The sequence below is a fragment of the Pinus tabuliformis genome, chromosome 4_1, assembly GCF_031772625.1.
Source record: "Pinus tabuliformis cultivar Carrire ecotype Pingquan chromosome 4_1, CPIR1, whole genome shotgun sequence".
Lineage (NCBI taxonomy): Eukaryota > Viridiplantae > Streptophyta > Pinopsida > Pinales > Pinaceae > Pinus > Pinus tabuliformis.
Window position 1 is genome coordinate 558,367,487 of NC_142303.1, and position 20,476 is coordinate 558,387,962.

The window sequence follows — 20,476 nt, forward strand, 5'->3', positions numbered from 1 at the left end:
CGAAATAGATACATAATATGACTGTTGTGGTCACCAAGGTGCTTGAATATCAGACGATTGGTGATGAGGATGAGGAATTTAAGGATGTTGAAGAAGAGACTTCTCCCGCAATGATAATACCAGTTTTGTTGTATTAACTTTTGAGGTCATTCGAAGAGGTGACATTCAATATATCTGAGAAGCCCATGTAGGAGACACCCCTCCCCCTAAGGCATCGAAGCAATATAACCTAAGGAGTAAGGGGCTAGTAGAAGATCCCACACTTGAGGAAAAGAAGAAGGTGTTGTTAAGAATAATTTTACCCACAAACAATTCAACTCAGCCATCAACCTCTTCTCCGAAAATCCATCCAACCAAATTCTGAAAGGTACTTTGGTAAGAGGTAAATGAAACTCCCAAACTCCCAAAAACTCAGATAAATCCATGCAATCCCCTTCTACTCCTTAGGCATCCAAAGAATAAATCATGTCATCATATATGGCATACAACATCATAGAGGATATGAAGAAGATGTGGACCAACATTTCACTCTATGAACTTGCTAAAATAACTAGCTAGTGAGAATTAATTATTAAAGCATTCACTACCTCATCTTCTACCAGTAGGTCTACCTCATCCTCGAAGACTAGCTCATCCAGTTAGTCTAAAACTTCGATTAGTCTGTAATCCATTATTAATGCCGCAAATACCAATTCAAGAGGATCAAGAGGAGAATAACCATATTAGAGTCAATAGTGAACCCTATATGAAGCATATGGTCATGGACATGATAGCTCTAAATGAACCAATTAGTTTCGCTCAAGAAGACTCGTTGTGAATGTGTCATTTAGAGACAAACATTGGGTGCCATGAAGTTATACCATTGCCTATCCCACCTGACATGTAGCTGGAACTCCTTCCTTTCCCTCCAGCTGAAGCTAATGAATCTTATACCATAGATGTAAATACATTTAACACAGATGTAAGTAATAATGATATTTTGGACTTTATATTATGATGGGTCTAAGACTCGGAATGGGGCTAGTGTTGGTTGTATCCTGATGGACCCCCCAAAAAATAAAATTTCAACTTCTTATAGGTTAAAATTTCAATGCATTAACAACACTGCAAAGTATGAGGCATTGAACCTTGGAATTAAAAAATGTATTGATCTCAAAGTTTAATGTTTGAAGGTGATTAGTGATTCCTAAATTTTCACAAGGCAGGTACAAAATATTATTCATTTTCTGTCACCACATTTGAAAAACTATCAACAAGAGGTATGACACATGATTTCTTATTTTAATGATTTTGGTATTAAATATGTCCCTAAACTCAATAATGTTGTTTTTGATACTCTAGCTAATGTTGTAGCTAGGTTTACACCTTTGAGAGATGGTTTTTCTATTGAGGTTATTTATAAACTTTCTATTGTGGATAATGTAACTAATCTATGTGTTTTCAATGATGATCAACAAATATTTGATTTCATGGATAACACAGATGTGTTAAAAGATGTGGAAATATATGTAGAGGACCATGATAGAACCTTACATGAAGAGGTAGATGAACATAAGGGAAACCCCATGCCAAAAGGTGTTGTTAACGATGGAAAACATATCTTATTTGTAGAACAGTTTTTAGGGCCCCCTAAATACCAAGACCCATAGTTCCATGCTATCGCATGAGAAAATAAATCTTGGGCCAGAGGCTAACCCTAAGTTCATCAATTTGGGTGTTGGTTGTTTGTCGAATGAAAGACAAGAATTCGTCAACCTGTTCATGAAATATCGAGATGTGTTTGCCTAAACATATGATGACTTGAAGACGTATGATACCTGGATCATCCAAAAAGTTATACCTATAAAGGAAAGGGTCAAGCCATTCCAGCATAAGCTAAGGAAAGTACACCCCACATTGGAACCCCTTATTCAAAATGAGTTGAAGAATTTTTTGGACGCTTGCATTATTTTTAAAATCAGACACTCCACTTGGGTCTCGAATATGGTTCCTGTACGGAATAAGTCTAGTGAGATTCGATTATGAATCAATTTCCAGAATCTAAATCAGGCTCCAGATAAATATAACTATCCAGTCCCCTATATGGAAAAAATTCTTCAAACAATATCCATATCTGAAATGTTCTCCTTGTTCGATGGCTTCTCTGGGTACAACTAGGTGTTGGTAGCTGAACTAGATCATTTGAAGACAAATTTCAAAACTAAGTGGGGAAAATTCACCTTTTGATGCATTCCATTTGGCCTTATTAATGTTGGAACCACCTTTCGAAGGGAAACAAACATTTATTTCAGATGGATTATTGGTCAAAGAGTAGTAGTGTATTTGGATGATGTCACAGTGTACTCAAAGAGGAGATCAGATCACCTCCATCATCGGAAACAAATATTTGAGCATTGCAGAAAGTACAATATATCCCTAAATCCCAAGAAAATCATGTTCACAGTATCTAAAGGCAACATTCTTAGGAATATTATAACCAAAAGTGGTATCATTGTTGATCCCAGATGTGTGAAAGCTATTGCGCAAATCCTGCTTCCAAGAAGTAAGAAGGGTATGCAGTTTTTCCTAGGTAAAATAAACTTCCTTCGAAATTTTATTTCCGATTTCACTCATATAGTCAAACTCTTACAAAATATGATAAACAAGTACATGAGGTTCAAATGGAACCAAGAAGAAAAGGAAGCATTCGACCACATTAAGAAGGCCATTATTGAACCTCATTCTTTATATAGCTCAGACTTTCACAAAGACTTCATTTTGTATACCTTCACTTCATATTCGTCTCTAGCAGTTGTGCTAGCATAGAAGGATAGTAACATTTATGAACAACCCACATACTTCATGAGTGTCATTCTATAATGTTCAGAGCTCAACTACCCAAACATGAACAAACTGGAATACACAGTATACAAATATCTTAAACACATCTGACCATACATCCTGAAGAATCATGTCACAGTGTTTGTCCTTCATCCGACTGTTAGGTCATTGTGCGTTCAATAGGAGTTGGTGAATGAAGAGCTAATTAGATGAATTGTCTCCAGGAATAGGACTTGGAGTTCAAGCCATCTCGCGTATTCAAAGGACGTGGGTTATTGAAATTGGCCGTTGAAGCTTTTGACCAGCAGAATAAAGCATTAGAAGGATGGGAACATGAGATTGAAATGTACCAAAACAACCTCACATTAGAAATGATGCCTCATCTTTGTATTCTGATATGAAGCAGTATTTAGGACAAGGTACTTTACTTCCTACCTTTTGCGTGAAACAAAAAAAAAGTTGTAAGGCTAAAAGCTACATCTTACCAGTTGGTATAGGGAAATCTACTTCGTAAGCACCAAAATGGTGTATTGCTCAAATTCTTAGAATCTGATGAATCCTAGAAGGTGTTAAAGAAGCTACATGATGGGAAAGCGGGTGGTCATTACGCCAGTGACACTACAACACATAAAATTATGAGATCTGGTTTCTATTAACCTACCCTATTCAAGAATGCCAACGCATATGCATGAAAAAGTTCAATCTATCAAAGATGCACTGGAGGAGAATCATGGTCATCCACACCACTCCAATTCATAGTGATGGAAGAACCTTTTCCGCAGTGGGGATTGGATTTCATTAGAGAAATTGTGCCATATTCATTAAAACAACAAAGGTACATTCTCACGGCCACAGACTATTTCAAAAGGTCGGTGGAAGTTGTTCCTCTACGTCATATCAATGATCATGAGGTAATATATTTTATTAATCATCACATCGCAACCAGGTTTTACATTCTAACCTCCCTCATTTTTGATAATGATACTTATTTCTCATCTTTTAAGTTATATTATTTTTCTTTGGAAAATGATATTGTTTTGAAATGTTTAGCTAATTAATATCCCCAAGGAAATGGTTTAGGAGATTCCACCTACAAAAAACTAATCCACATTATCAAGAAAACCTTGTTGTCACACTAAATGAACTTGCACAATTCCCTAACCAACACCCTATGGGCTGAACGTGTTGCCCCCAAACCATCTCTTGGGACCTTCCCTTATTTCCTAGTGTATGGGAAATAAGCCATCTTGTTGTCAAAGTTTTACTTTCTAACCTTCCAACTGTCACAAGAATCTCGAGGAACACCCTATCCTACTATACAAAAATGAATTGGCACTCTACTCAAATTGGAGGAAGAGAGACAAAAGGCTAGGGAGAAATTTGTTGTACACCAAAGTCAAATCAAGAGACGGTCTGATAAGGAATACATAGGTAACAAATATTTTAATATAGGTGACCTAGTCCTTAAGTGGGACAAAGCCCATGAGGACACAGGAAAACACATAAAATTTCAAGCCTTGTGGATTGGACTCTTTCAAGTTAAGGAGAAAATGGGCCAACACACGTACTAATTACAAACCCTAAAGAGAAGTATTGAACCCCTTCCCGTGAATGGCCATGACCTCAATTTCTTATTTAACTACCAAATTTTGTAGTTGTTGTCCTACCCCTGTAACATAGTTTATTTACCCTTTCCTTATTTTTTTATTTTCACTTAACTTTAGTCATGTGGTTGCATTTTTATTTTCATGCTTGCATTCAATTATGTTTACCTTAATGTCCTTTTGTTCATCTTATCTCAGTTGATGAACAAAGGTCCTACCCTAAATAAATAATTCTCGAGCATCACCCGAGTCAAATGCCGCAAAGTTGTGGTAACTACTACACCAATGGTTGAATTGTACTCTTGTTTGTGTTGTCTCTTGATTGTCTCGAAAATCAAAATCAAGGTGAGATGTGAAGACCTATCTCAGTGGGAAGCTCTAATTATCAATGGCACCCTATCCTTAATAGTAAGACCCTCGTTCCTTGACTTGGTTTTATAGTTTGGGAAATCAGTGCAAACCTGATGAACCAAAAAGGCGAAAGGAAAACCTTAATGAGTAGCATACATTTCGGGAAAATAATAAAGTCTCTAAAAAAAAGAAACAACCTCTCTTGTATGTAAAATAAGTCAAGATCCCTCATCCACCCTGGCAAATAAATGCCAATAAGCACACAAAATAAAGTTAAATAAAGGGTAAAGGATTGAGAAAGGCCTTGTGCACAGAGAGGTGATGAAATGACTCCGTCGAGGTATTGTCTAGGCTCACTTCCAACGAAGAAACCTTTGTGATTTCTATGGAGTGACTCCACCAGGGTACTGTCTAGGCTTGCTGGCAACGTAGCAACTTCTGAGACCTATAGTTACTATAACAACCTTGGTCAAAATTCCATGTAATAAAGGTTAATAAAGGAAAAATAATAACCAAGTGGTGAGCTCCAGTATTGTAGCAATAATGCTACAACTCCTGGGGCTTCCTGTCTCTCATTTTATCAACCCGGTAGTTCGTACAAACTTGGAAGCGACGGTGCTGTATGCACAAGTACTAGCTCTTGTCACAGCTGTCACTTGGTCAGCTGGCACAAGTCCGCTAGGGCTCAAGCCAACTTCTATAGGCTCACAGAAGAAGCTTTATCAATGATGGACGAAAGCTAACTCAAAGGAGACTAGTCTAATTGCAGAAGGAAATTGAAAACCAATAAAGCATGGAAACCCTAGGAAACCCTAATTTGACTAGCTAGACCCTAACTATGCAAAACCGTGAATGAAACAACTACCAATAATGCCATTACTTGCAGTGGACTGAAATACATGCATCTAAGCTACTTGCATCTGGAAAATCATGTTTTTGTACTTTTTCATTAAGTGGTTAGACTTATTGTGATGATGCTTTTAATTAGGGTTTGGTTGTGCAGGAGCGGTTGAAATGGAAGGAAAGCATGGGCAAGGTCAGAATGGCTATGGGAGGTCCCAAGAGATCCTTAGCATCAGTCCACAGAGGTTCCTCACGTTCAGAGGCTCAGCAACCGAGTGAGTGGCCTCCTACAGGATGTCTGCAGGGGATTCTACAGGAAACTCAGGGGTTTCTACAGGAAGACTGTGCAATTCTACAGGATGATTGGCCGTGGAGGTTTTGGGAGATGATGAAGTGTTGGAGTGGTGTGGGAGGATAAGTGAGATGGAGATGGACCTGGTGATGGCTCAGGAGCAGGAAAATCAGATGGAGGAAGAGTGCATGCAGTGGGTTGATGGTTGGAAGGATGGGATCAATGAAAGTTGAAGGAGATGGAGCTATGTGGGAAATGAGAGAGTTGGAGGGTGAATGAGTAAGAGAGAGGTTAAATAGAACTTGAGGATAGATCAAGAAGAAGAAGAAGAAAATGGGTTGAGGAGGAGCAGCGTAAATGAAACAAATGACTTATGCATCAAAACGAGAAATTCATTAACCTATGATAACTGTGCCATGAAACCTATGAACAGAAATGGAAAACAAGAAATGAAACCTATGCGTGGAAGTGAAGTATGGTTCGATGTCAAAAATGCATGGATGGATCTTCAATGAAAACGTTTATGTTGCAGCTTGCATAGAGATGAGAAGAACTGCTTTTCTTTTTGGTGGTTGGTCATGGACTGCACCCCAATCCCTAACAGAGAGATGGCAGTGAGCCTTTACAACCTTTTTGCTGGAGCTCCAAGAGATTATATCTATCCTCCTATCAAACTTAAGCAACTGAAAGCAAATCACCATAAACTAGTCCTATCTATGCTCATGAAAACGACTAAATTAACAAACTGTAAATTCGAATTGCATGTGAAAATAAACAAACTCAAAGTGCTGGAACGAAATGCAAACACATTACGACACTGAGGAGATCTATTGCTCTCAGGTTGGGCCCTAACCTGAGAGCTATAGCTCCTTGAGAAAACTCAGAACTAGATCAAAATCTGCCTTCTTTATTCATAATCTGATGTCATGCCAAATTGGCTTACAAAAAGGAACAAAAACTGAGCTCTAGCTCGTACTTTCCAATTACAAGAGTAATGCCAAGGTTCAAAAAGCTTCTCTACAAGGCTACGGCCTCAGTATTTATGCAAAAACGATTATCCAACAGGTGTCCTTGATTTTAGGAGCTCGGCTGTCCAACTAGAGTTTAACTGCTGATCCTGTAGGACAGTCATAACTACTGTTCCTGTAGAACAGTTATAACTGCTGTTCCTGTAGAACAGCTGGCTTCTCCTAAGCTCGGAGGGGAGATGGATTGGAGCTCGGAGTTTTTGGTGGGAATCACGAGGAATGTCCCCAAGACCGTGGACATCCTCTCCTAAAAACCAGCAGTGCCACCTCATTGCCTCCTTGTCTCCTTTTTCGTTGTCTTTTTCTCCCTTTTAATGCCAAAAACCTGAAAGCATCATGCATTAGTCACATAGATAAAATGTCTACCCTTCTTCCTACAAACAACATGAATAAACTAAGAAATGCATGCATAAGCAGTAAAAAGTGAATGGTTTGAGCAAAGCAAGTAGGCCAAATGAGCCCAAATTATACCAAAAATTGGGGCTCATCATCACCCCCCAGCTAAACTATTTGCTCATCCTTGAGCAACTTAGTCCAAGTCCTCATCTTTCATTGCTTTCACTGCTTCTCGTGCATCCCAAGGCTCTGTGGTAGTGTCCTCTCTGTAGATGTGAAACCCTGCTTTTCTGTTTACCTCTTCCCATTGTTGACTGTCATCTTCCTTTGTATTTCCTTCAGTCAATCCTAGCAATAGTGGTGGGCTGAGGTTAAGGCCAATCCAGCTGGCCTGGAGGCTTTGTATGGACTTCTTGTAAAGGTCAACCCTTGCCAAAGCTTCTCTCATCCGGATGGGGGTATGGTACTCTCGGATTTTCAAGCTGTGGGCCATGGTATTCCATCTGCGTGCACAAGCATGGGCAACACTTTCTCCCAACAACCTTTCCATGTCTTCAAAGTGGGCTATGGCCTGGGCTTGTTGGTCCATAAACCTCAAGGAAGCTGTGGGATCCGTAGCCAACTGTTGGTGGGTTGAGATGAGTGCCACCGGGTCCTCTAGTTCCGGCCTAATGAACAGTGGTTCGCTCACTTCTCGGTTCATGACCGATTTTGCTTCAGCTGCTCTTTGATCTTCATGGTTTAACCATGAGGCGAGGGCCATCAATTGCATATCACCCAAGGCAATGTTGGGATCCCATGAGACTTCATTAGGCAAAGCCAAGTTGTGGAGATAAAACTCTGCCAATTTGGCTTTGTCTTCTACCGAACTAGTAGTGCATAATTCAGAAAATTGTTGTGGGTTTTGGATGTGTGCAATACCTCTTTGGGCCAAGGTGTTTATTTGGAACTGAAGCCATTGATCCTTTAAAAACAATCCATAGGATTTTGCGGGCGTTCTGCACTGAATTTCTTTCATGGCCCAACTGGCCATGCAGGCCAATTGTGTTTCCTTTTGTTGCAGCTGTTCCTTTAAGGCTTGCACTTCAATTCTTGTCTGCTGTTCTGCTCCCTGTAGAAGTGTCATTGACTCTTCAAGATTGGTGGTCAGCTCCTTTTTGCCTTCTTGTTCATTTGTGATGTCCTTGGAGGATGTTCCTGCCCCTGCCTTTAGTTCTTGTAGTTGCAACCGTAACTTCTGATTTTCTTCCTGTAGAAGTGCCTACTGGCAACTAGCCACATGCTTAGCCATGGTGAACTCACTCCTGACCTCCCTGAGTTGATCCTGTAGAGGGCCTATGTCCGCCACCCCCTTTGATTTGGCGATTTGCATCCATGTGTGGGAGCGGACTCTTTCTTTCTCTAGTTCAAAAAATAGAGGTACAGTGAATTTCTGTGGTATGATCTTGCCCGCCTCTAAAAAGGTGTAATATGAATTCAGATTGGGCGAAGGGCTAGGTTCTGGTATATGTTCTCTTGCTGTTTCTTCAGGTGGTTCTGCCTCATCCTCCCTTGGTGATGAGGGCCCTTCTCCTTCCCTCTTTTCTGTTTCCTGTAGCCAGGCCAGAGTATCCTGTAGAACATTTTCAGCTTCCTGTAGCTGAGTTTGTTCTAACTTCTCTTGCCATGTATTTTTCTTTGGACTCCCCTTCTCATAGGTAACTGTGATCTTGGAGGGTGATTTTTCCTTGGGAGAAGCAGGTGTATCTTCGATGACAATCGGGCTGCTGGATTGAGGTGGTGGCTTGCCCGTTTTTATCCTAACGCTTCTCCGAGCTTTAAAGTACAGAGGGGTCTCCCTCTTCCTCTTGTCTTTTTGCTTAGGTGGCGTGCTGAGGCCAGCTAATACCGCTGCTGCTTCCCGTGCCAGAATATCCACCTTCTTCTCTTTGGGTTTTACCTTTTTGGGGCTTCCTGTAGAAGCCTGTTTTTGCAATTTCAGGCTTCCTGTAGAAGCCTGTGTCTTAAGGATTTGTGGGCTTCCTGTAGAAGCCTTGGTCTTTGCTTTTGGGCTTCCTGTAGAAGCCTGCTCCTTACTGATCTTTAGGCTTCCTATAGAAGCCTTTGTCTTTGTTTTCGGGCTTCCTGTAGAAGCCTGTTTTTCAATGATTTTTGGGCTTCCTGTAGAAGCCTGAGTTTTTGTTTTCGGGCTTCCTGTAGAAACCTGTTTCTGCTTCCCTGTAGACACAGGTGTCTCCACTTCCGCTTGCTTGCCTGCTTGAGTTTTGCTTTTTGCTTTGGGTGCAGGTGCTGTTGAGGTACTTGGGTTGACGTGGGCCACCTCCGCTTTGTCCATTCTGCTCTTCATCCTCTTTTCCCTTGCTGACAGGATAGGTGTGCCACCTTTTTCTTGGTCCTTCTTTTCCTCATGCTTCTTCCTTTGTTCTTCGGCCACTGCTTCGTGTTCCTCACTGCTAGAGGAACCCGTTTCTTCGATCAACATTTTAATATCCCCATCTTTGGTCAAATTGCGGAAGGATTCCCATGAGAGGGGGACCTTATATGAGTGCAATGCATCTTCCACAAGCAGTTTTATTAACCCATGGTTGGCTATCTGATCAGGGATGCCCTCTCTTAGTTTTGTAGCACACTCCATTAGGGACTGCAGGAGATAATAAGGGATGCTCAGTTTTTTCTCTACAGAAAGGTCAATTCGGTGCCTCAACTCAGTGAGTAGCCGAAAGTGATATGCATACACGATGCTGAACCGGCCTTCACAAGTAATATATTTCATTATTTGCAAACTGACTTCATTCCAAGGTGGTGATAGACTCGTTCTTCTCACCCCGTTTTTATCCTCGGAGAATTCTTCCTCAGGTGGGAAGAATTCCTTCTTTGCCTGCTGACTCAGCTTTCTCTCCTCTTTGTCCCACGGCAGACCCATAGGAAGTTCTGTGATCCGACTGATATGTTCTGGGGTGAGTTTGAGGCTTAGACCTCTGAAGTTTACTGTGGCCAGTGTCTGGGATTTAGGCGTCAGAGCCTGCAAGAATTCCTCGGCTACTTCATCATCGTAGCCCTGCAGCTTATCACAAAAAGGCATCCACTGTGCTCTGGTGAAGAGCTCTACCACTGCCGGGTTTCTCCTTAGTGTATTTGAATCAGTGGGCTCTCGTCTTATAAACCCACCCGGCATGATGGACACGGTCGTTTTAACTAAAGGTGGCAGATGCAAAAGAGATTTGGTCTATGAAGACAGAGCATGCACATACAAAATTTCAACACAGACTACTTATACCAACATCCTGTAGAACAGTAGCAACGGCACAGCAAACACAATTCCACCAGTATCTTTATAACCCGACCGTGAACGATGGTCTTGCCACTTCTAATAACCAGTTACATTAAGAGTTCAGGGTTACCTCCTTAATTGGCCACCTTTCTTTGCGAGGCACCCGCTTTCCTGTAGATGACTGCGTTCCTGTAGACTGCGTTCCTGTAGAACTGCGTTCCTGTAGAACTGCGCTCCTGTAGAACTGCGTTCCTGTAGAAGCCACGCGCAATTCTCGGGGAGGACTGTAGTTGGCCGCGCTCGCGGTGTGCTTGACCAGTGTTCTGGTAGCCAACAACTCGGCGTATCAAAGTGCAGAGGAGATCAGAATAGCTATCCGAGTTGAAGTGTTGGATGATAAATGCATGCGCATGATTTAGCCGATTGGATTTTGAATCGGCACAATCCGTGGCGCGGGGGATGAGCTGTCCCCGCTGGACCGTTGGGCGACGTCATCCATCCTCCGCCTGTGTATTTACTTGCTGCTGCATTCATTCCCACAGATTTTCCGCCGCCTTTCCTGTTAAACTCAAGCTTCTGACGAGAGTGCTCCCACGTGCATGCCGTTCATTCTCTTTGTCGTGGCCACCACCCAAACATCCAATTACACTTTAACTAGCCAACATGGCCAGTCGACTGGCCATACGGCCGCTCAACCATTCAATTTTACGCTTTGCAAACAATTTCAAAGTTAGATTCATGTGATTTGATGGAAGGAAGGGTGGAGACACTTACCTGCGCACCTGCACATGATTTTTCCAGTTCTCGGACGATGGTGAGCGGATCTACCTGCTGCGTGCGACTTACACAGACCCGGAAGCTCGTGGTTACAGGCTGCCAACGCTGGAGTGGATGGTTTTGCTTGCATGCGCCCGCGTTTCATCTCGGATGGCGGTGCTGTGGATGGTATCCACTCGAGCAGGTTGAACTGTTACAGGATCCCCGCGAGGGGTCTCGTAACAGTCCTTTCTCCTTGGGTGCATGCTGCACGATGGCGGTTCTGGCTTCTCGATCATGATCCCGGAGCTCTTGATGCATGTGGTATGAGATCCCATCATTTGTTAACTTTGGAAATGGCTTTCCCGCGAGAACTCATCGATTTTCTTTGTTTGTGCAGGGACTTGGCCGCATGTCGACACGGGTGGTGGAGCATGGTGACAGCAACGTGCAAGGATGCTAACAGAGGCTTGCATGCATCCAAACCAATCCATGGTCGCGAAATCTCCTTTTAAGATGAATTCTGGCCGCCCAAAACTCCTACAGGAAGTTTCCTGTAGACACAGAGCTCCTTGTAGAAAGTTCGGCCCTCCTGTAGAAAGTCTGCACTTTCCTGTAGAAAATCCGCGCCTTCCTGTAGAAAGACTACGCCTTCCTGTAGAAAGACTACGCCTTCCTGTAGAAAGACTGCACCTTCCTGTAGAAGATTCAACCCATGATAAAATTGCACATACCTTGAAAAACATGGGTGCTCTTGGAGGAGGTACTGATGAGGTTCCTTGACAGCATGATAAGGACCCTTGGCTGTGAGTTGAAGGGCTTCTTCTTCTCCATAGAGCATCTGCAACCTGCAATTTTTACCATATTTTGCTTATTGTGTTTTTTTTTTTTTTTTCTCCTTTTTTTTTTTTTTTTTTTTTTGAAAGATAACAGGGGCGCCTCAAGGAGGTTTTCACCCGTGCCATCTGCCCTGAGCGCCTCAGAGAGGTTTTCACTCAAGGATCTTTTTCAACCTTTTCTCTTTTTTTTTTTTTTTTTGAAAAGCAATAGGAGCGCCTCAATGAGGTTTTCACCCCTACTACCTGCCTTGGGCGCCTCAGAGAGGTTTTCACCCAAGGATCTTTATTTATTTTTCTTTTTTTTTTTTTCTTTTTTTTTTTCTTTTTTTCAGATATTTTTTCAGGGTGTGCCAGAGGCAGAGGCAGAACCCTTCTCTATGACCAATACAGATTTCTCCATAGTTTTGATAAACTCTTGTCTTGAGAGAGGTCTCCTATAGATCTTCAATCGATGCCCATTGACAAGCATGGGAATGGCTTCCTCATCAATGGTTCGAATGAGGACAGATCCATTGTCATGGCATTTCTCCACTGTATATGGTCCTAGCCATCTGGTTCTCAACTTCCCCTTGAAATCTTTGTATCTGGAATCATACAACAAAGCCCAATCTCCCGGTTGAAATTGATTGTCATGGAGATGTTGGTCATGCCACACCTTCCTCTGAAGTTGAACCACTTTTGAGTGGAGGAGGGCCTGCATGCGGTGCTCATCCAGGCCATTCAGCTGCAGCATCCTTTCTTGTTGTGCATGGCTGAGATCTAGGTCCAGCTGAGCTGCCATCCTCAAGGTGTTGTATTCAAACTCAATGGATAGCAAAGCTTTCTTCCCATAGACCAGCTCGTATGGTGTAAAACCGGTGGTGGTCTTCCAAGTGGTGTTGTAGGCCCATGTGGCTTCTACCAGGCGATCTGCCCAGTCCTTTCTGCTGCTGCTCACCACTTTAGTCAGGATCCCTTCTAATGCTCTATTGGTGACTTCCACCTACCCATTTTCTTGAGGGTGATAAGGGGTGGAAGTCTTGTGCTTGATCTTGTGATGAGCTAGGAGATCCTCAACCAGGTTGGAGGTGAACTGGCTCCCTTGATCTGTGACCAGCTCTCTTGGATAGCCAAACTTATAGAAGATGTTCTCTCTTAGGAACTCGGCCACCTTTTCTTCTGTTGCTGCTTTGATTGCTTTGGTCTCTGCCCACTTTGTCAAATAGTCAGTACACACAATGATGTAAGTCCTTTGCCTCGAAGAGGGGTTGATTGGGCCCACAAAGTCCATGCCCCACTTCTCAAATGGCTCAAGAGTCACTTGAGGTTGGAGAGGCATCTCATCCCTTTGGGTCGGTTTCCCCATTCTTTGGCATTGGTCACACTGACTGACATATCTTCTGACATCTTGATGAAGTGTGGGCCAATAGTAGCCTGCCTGTAGGATCTTGAAGGCAGTTCTCTTTGCTGCAAAATGCCCTCCACAAGGCCCATCATGACAAGTGAGGAGGATATCAAAGACTTCCTCCTCCCTTACACAACGCCTTAAGATTTGATCGGGGCCAAGCTTGAACAGATTGCCCCCGATCCAAGTGAATGAGGCACTTTTTCTGATGATTCTGCTCTTCTCTCTAGAAGATAGGTGTGGAGGGAACTATGCTGAAACAAGATAGTTTGCTATATCAGCAAACCATGGAGAGAGTACTGAAATAGCAAACAGATGTTCATCAGGCATCTGATCGTCCATTGTGCCATCCTCATCTGCAGACAAATCCAATCTAGATAAAAAGTCAGCAACAACATTTTCTCTACCTGGTTTATCAACAATGGTTAGATCAAACTGCTGCAATAAAAGTAACCATCTAATAATACGAGCATTCACATCTGGTTTATTCATCAAATATCTAATAGCAGCATGGTCAGTATGTACAAAGGTCTGGTAACCAGTAATATAATGTCGGAACTTGTTCAATGCATGGACCACAGCCAAGAATTCTTTCTCGGTTACAGTGTAATTCAGCTCAGCTTTGGACAAGTTTTTGCTAACAAAGTAAATGGCATATGGAAGTTTCTGCTCAACTTGTCCTAAAGCTGCACCTATGGCTTTGTTCGAGGCATCAGTGTGGATGTGGAAAGGTAGGGCCCAGTTTGGACCTCTCAGGATTGGGGCTGACCCCAACTTGTCCTTCAATTCATTTAAAGCCCTCTGACAATCGTCAGTCCATTTAAACTCCACATCTTTTGCCAACAGGCCAAACAATGGCGAGGCTAGCTTGCTGAAATCTTTAATGAATCTCCGGTAGTATCCTGCTAATCCCAAGAAACTTTGGACATCCCTTACCTTTTGAGGAGGTGGAACCCTCTTGATGAGAGCAATTTTGTTAGGATCCACCTGCAATCCTTGGGAAGAAATGGTATGGCCTAGCATGGTCCCCTCAGTCATTAGGAATTCACATTTTTCAGGACTAAGGGACAAGTTCATCTCGGTGCATTTGGTTAGGACTTTCCCCAGGTTGGACAATGCTTCCTGGAAGTTGGCCCCATAAGGAGTAAAGTCATCCATGTATATTTCCACTGCATCATGGACCAGCTCCGAGAAGATGCTCAAGACAGCTCTCTGAAAGGTAGCAGGAGCATTGCATAGCCCAAAGGGAAGGACTCGATAGGCAAAGGTACCCCAAGGACAAGTGAAGGTGGTCTTATCTTGGTCTTCCGGGCTGATTTGGATTTGATTGTACCCGCTAAACCCATCCAGGAAAGAGAAGAACTTCTTTCCTGCCAGTCCATCCAACACTTGATCTATGAAAGGTAGAGGGAAATGGTCCTTCTTGGTAGCTTTGTTCAGTTCTCGGTAGTCCACACAAATTCTCCATTTCCCATTTTTCTTTGGAACCAACACTAGAGGGGACACCCATTCACTATCTGAGATGGGGTAGATGAATCCGGCATCCAACAGTTTTTGCAATTCTTCCTTGACAATGTCTTTAAGGGCTGGATTCATTCTCCTCTGAGGTTGCCTAACCGGTTTACAATCCTCTTTGATGTATATATGATGGGTACAGACCGAAGGATGGACCCCTTTCATTTCCTTATAGCTCCAAGCAAAAGCATCTAGGTGGTTGGCCAATAGACTACACAGCTCCTTTTCCTGGGAAGGAGATAGAGAGGAGCTGATCTTCAATGCTTTCTCAGGGCCGAACTCCACATTCTTGACTCTGGGAGTAACAGGGTTGGTTGTACAAAGATCCACTAAGGTGCTAGCTTGGGCATCCTCCACCAATTCCTCTAAGGGTAGTGCACTGGAAGGTGGATTCTGGATCAAGGTCTCGATCAAGTCATCCTCGGTTGGGGGGTCTTTTCTAGTGGTATCTAAGGTGCATAGAGGTGCTGAGTACACCTCGTCTTCTTCTCCTTCTTCCAACCAGAGTGGTAAATCATGCTCTAAAGAAGGTTGGGCAGGAGGGTATAGGACTAGCTGCTTGGACATGGGACCATTTTTGATGGTCGTGTTTCCTGCCCGACAACTTATGTAAGCATCTGCAGTAGCTAACCAAGGCCTTCCCAAAATGAGAGGATATCCAGTAAGCTTGGCCTTTGGTTGCAGAACCAGGAAGTCTGCAGGGTATTCCCAAGAATCAATGGAGACCATGACATCCTCCACAATCCCTTCGGGAGTCATGGTGGAGCGATCTGCTAATTGCAGTACTGTCGAGGTCTTCCTCAAGGAACCCTGAAGATTGAGTTTAAGCATGGTATCCCTGGTCATCACATTGATGGCCGCCCCCAGATCAATCAAGGTGTGGGGGATAATGGTGCCATTGATGTGAACATCTACTACAGGACTTCCAGGATCTAGGTACTTTGGGCAGATGACTTGTCCTAGCATAAGGTCAGACAGTTGTCCTATGACATTGATAGTTGAGGCATCTTTCTTCCGTTTGCCTGGGTGTTTGAAACACTTCTCATTAACCAGCTTGTCATATATTGGCACATCCTTGATGGCTTGGAGAAGTGGGATTTTTACACACAACTGCTTGAGCTCACCCAAAAGCTCATCTTCTTCTGGGTTAGGTTGTGTAGTGGCTGTTAGTCTCTCGGGAAAGGGTGGAATAACCTTTGGTTCACTTTCCTGTTTATCTTCCTCATCCTCTGGGGGAGGAGGTTGGCGATCTGGTAGAGTCTTTCCAGATCGAAGGTTGATCTCCTGGATCTCCACAGCATAGGTAGGGCATGAGGTTTCCCCAGTGTATACTTGCTGGGCCTGTCTATTGTTGGGGTTCGGGTTCGGTTGAGCAGGCATTTGAGGTTTCCTTGGAGGAGCAGGAGGTAATGGTTGAGGTTGAACTGGTGGTGGAGGCAAAATGGCAGGAGGAGTGTTGTATTGGGGCCTCCACCCCGACTGAGGTGCATTCCATTGAGGCTGTGGCTGGGTATGTGAGTGATATGGATGAGAAGTAGGTTGAGTGGGGTACTGAGGTGGATAAGACCATGGAGGAGGCATGAACCATGAAGGATGAGCAGGGGGGCCCCAGGAAGACATAGGAGTTGCCTGGTTGGGGTTGTAATAAGCTTGAGATGCCCCTTGCATCCCCTGCTGATAAGGTCTAGATCCTTGTGGCCTCCTTTGGTTGAGGTAATAGAGAGGCTCTGTGGGAGCTTCGGTCCCTTGGTACATGGCTTTAAACCCAGGTAAGGTTGGACACTGATTTGTGGGATGGTCCTCCTCACAAACGAAACACACTTCAACCGAATGCAATGGACATTCGTTCTTAGGGTGCCTCCTTGTGCACCTAGGACAGAAGACAGCCAAGGCTCTCTCAGCCTCTTCTTTCTTTTGATGAATCCTGAATGTATCAAGCTGCATGGCAATGGTTTGTCTCACCTCACTCTTAAGATCTTCTAATTGGTTTGCAAGCTCATGTTTGGAGAAAGGGACACTAGTGGAGAGGTGGTTTCCTCTACCTCGTTTCCGAGCTGCCCTGGAGTGGTTTCTAAACACAGTCTTGATGTCCTCATAAGGCAGTTGGTAAATGTCCCCCCCAGCTAACATGTGAAGGGTATCTAAGAGGTCTTCAGGGACTCCTCAGAGTAGGACCAACTTGAGGGATTCAGGGTCAAGTGTGCACCTGGCCCGCTTATAGCTTAGTTGGAACCTCTCATCATAATCCTCTAAGGACTCATCATTTCCCATGGACATCCGAAAGATTTCCCCTTTTGTTTCCTTAGACCTACAGTAATCCCGGTACTTGGTGTTGAAAGCTTGCTGCATCTGAGCCCAAGTAGTGATACTATTCCCAGGCAAACCCATGAACCAGCGTAGTGCTGCATCCTTGAGAGTGGAAGGGAAAAGTTTCAACTTTTGCTCATCTTCAGTATAGTCATAGGTTCTACAAAGGACAGCAAACTCAAACAGGAAGGTATCTGGATCTTCAGTGGTCAACCCATGGAAGTGAGGTAAGGCGGAGGGGCTAATGTTTTTCATTTTCATCTCTCCATTGGTCTCTCGGATGGGGAAGGCATCTTCTATTCTCTCATCTTCTCTTCTATTATCAGCCATAGCTTCAAATGGAGTAGTCTCTAACTCTTCTTCTACTATAGGATCTTTGGATATCTCAGGATGTTCACCTATAGGTTCTTCTGGGTCACTGTCACCAAAGAGGAGAGAAGGGTGACTCAGTGATGTGGTGGGGGTGTTTGGTAGGAATTTTCCTGATCTATCTCGGTTCCTACGAGGCATGAAATGGAAAAGACTTTCTTTTTCTCTTTGATTGCTTTTTCTTTGCTTTTCTTTTGGTACCTGCAAAACTGAGACAGATTGATCTACAACTATCTATGAAAGATGCAAAATTAACTGAAAGCAGGAAAGGACTAATCTACTTTGCTCAAATGAAATTGCAGAACGGAAATGCTATTCTACGCTTGCAGAAAGGAAATGCTAATCTATGAAAGCAGGAAATGCTAATCTATGAAAGCAGGAAAAGTCTATGCTACTTTTGTAGAATGGAAATGAAGTAAACTACTTAGCAGAAGGTAAGAGTAAGAAAGTAGAAGAAAAGCAACAATTGCTAATACTCTGACGCTTCCCCGGCAACGGCGCCAAAAAGATGGTGAGCTCCAGTATTGTAGCAATAATGCTACAACTCCTGGGGCTTCCTGTCTCTCATTTTATCAACCCGGTAGTTCGTACAAACTTGGAAGCGACGGTGCTGTATGCACAAGTACTAGCTCTTGTCACAGCTGTCACTTGGTCAGCTGGCACAAGTCCGCTAGGGCTCAAGCCAACTTCTATAGGCTCACAGAAGAAGCTTTATCAATGATGGACGAAAGCTAACTCAAAGGAGACTAGTCTAATTGCAGAAGGAAACTGAAAACCAATAAAGCATGGAAACCCTAGGAAACCCTAATTTGACTAGCTAGACCCTAACTATGCAAAACCGTGAATGAAACAACTACCAATAATGCCATTACTTGCAGTGGACTGAAATACATGCATCTAAGCTACTTGCATCTGGAAAATCATGTTTTTGTACTTTTTCATTAAGTGGTTGGACTTATTGTGATGATGCTTTTAATTAGGGTTTGGTTGTGCAGGAGCGGTTGAAATGGAAGGAAAGCATGGGCAAGGTCAGAATGGCTATGGGAGGTCCCAAGAGATCCTTAGCATCAGTCCACAGAGGTTCCTCACGTTCAGAGGCTCAGCAACCGAGTGAGTGGCCTCCTACAGGATGTCTGCAGGGGATTCTACAGGAAACTCAGGGGTTTCTACAGGAAGACTGTGCAATTCTACAGGATGATTGGCCGTGGAGGTTTTGGGAGATGATGAAGTGTTGGAGTGGTGTGGGAGGATAAGTGAGATGGAGATGGACCTGGTGATGGCTCAGGAGTAGGAAAATCAGATGGAGGAAGAGTGCATGCAGTGGGTTGATGGTTGGAAGGATGGGATCAACGAAAGTTGAAGGAGATGGAGCTATGTGGGAAATGAGAGAGTTGGAGGGTGAATGAGTAAGACAGAGGTTAAATAGAACTTGAGGATAGATCAAGAAGAAGAAGAAGAAAATGGGTTGAGGAGGAGCAACGTAAATGAAACAAATGACTTATGCATCAAAACGAGAAATTCATTAACCTATGATAACTGTGCCATGAAACCTATGAACAGAAATGGAAAACAAGAAATGAAACCTATGCGTGGAAGTGAAGTATGGTTCGATGTCAAAAATGCATGGATGGATCTTCAATGAAAACGTTTATGTGGCAGCTTGCATAGAGATGAGAAGAACTGCTTTTCTTTTTGGTGGTTGGTCATGGACTGCACCCCAATCCGTAACAGAGAGATGGCAGTGAGCCTTTACAACCTTTTTGCTGGAGCTCCAAGAGATTATATCTATCCTCCTATCAAACTTAAGCAACTGAAAGCAAATCACCATAAACTAGTCCTATCTATGCTCATGAAAACGACTAAATTAACAAACTGTAAATTCGAATTGCATGTGAAAATAAACAAACTCAAAGTGCTGGAACGAAATGCAAACACATTACAACACTGAGGAGATCTATTGCTCTCAGGTTGGGCCCTAACTTGAGAGCTATAGCTCCTTGAGAAAACTCAGAACTAGATCAAAATCTGCCTTCTTTATTCATAATCTGATGTCATGCCAAATTGGCTTACAAAAAGGAACAAAAAACTGAGCTCTAGCTCGTACTTTCCAATTACAAGAGTAATGCCAAGGTTCAAAAAGCTTCTCTACAAGGCTACGGCCTCAGTATTTATGCAAAAACGATTATCCAACAGGTGTCCTTGATTTTAGGAGCTCGGCTGTCCAACTAGAGTTTAATTGCTGATCCTGTAGGACAGTCATAACTACTGTTCCTGTAGAACAGTTATAACTGTTGTTCCTGTAGAACAACTGGCTTCTCCTAAGCTCAGAGGGGAGATGGATTGGAGCTCGGAGTTCTTGGTGGGAATCACGAGGAATGTCCCCAAGACCGTGGACATCCTCTCCTAAAAACCAGCAGTGCCACCTCATTGCCTCCTTGTCTCCTTTTTCGTTGTCTTTTTCTCCCTTTTAATGCCAAAAACCTGAAAGCATCATGCATTAGTCACGTAGATAAAATGTCTACCCTTCTTCCTACAAACAACACGAATAAACTAAGAAATGCATGCATAAGAAATAAAAAGTGAATGGTTTGAGCAAAGCAAGTAGGCCAAATGAGCCCAAATTATACCAAAAATTGGGGCTCATCACCAAGGTCATGGGACACTTATTCCAAGCTGAATATTGGGCAAAACATCCTAGTGTGAGTGTTCATTTGGTTTATTATGTCTAAGGAAATAGGAAAAGGCAATGGAAAAGGCTTTG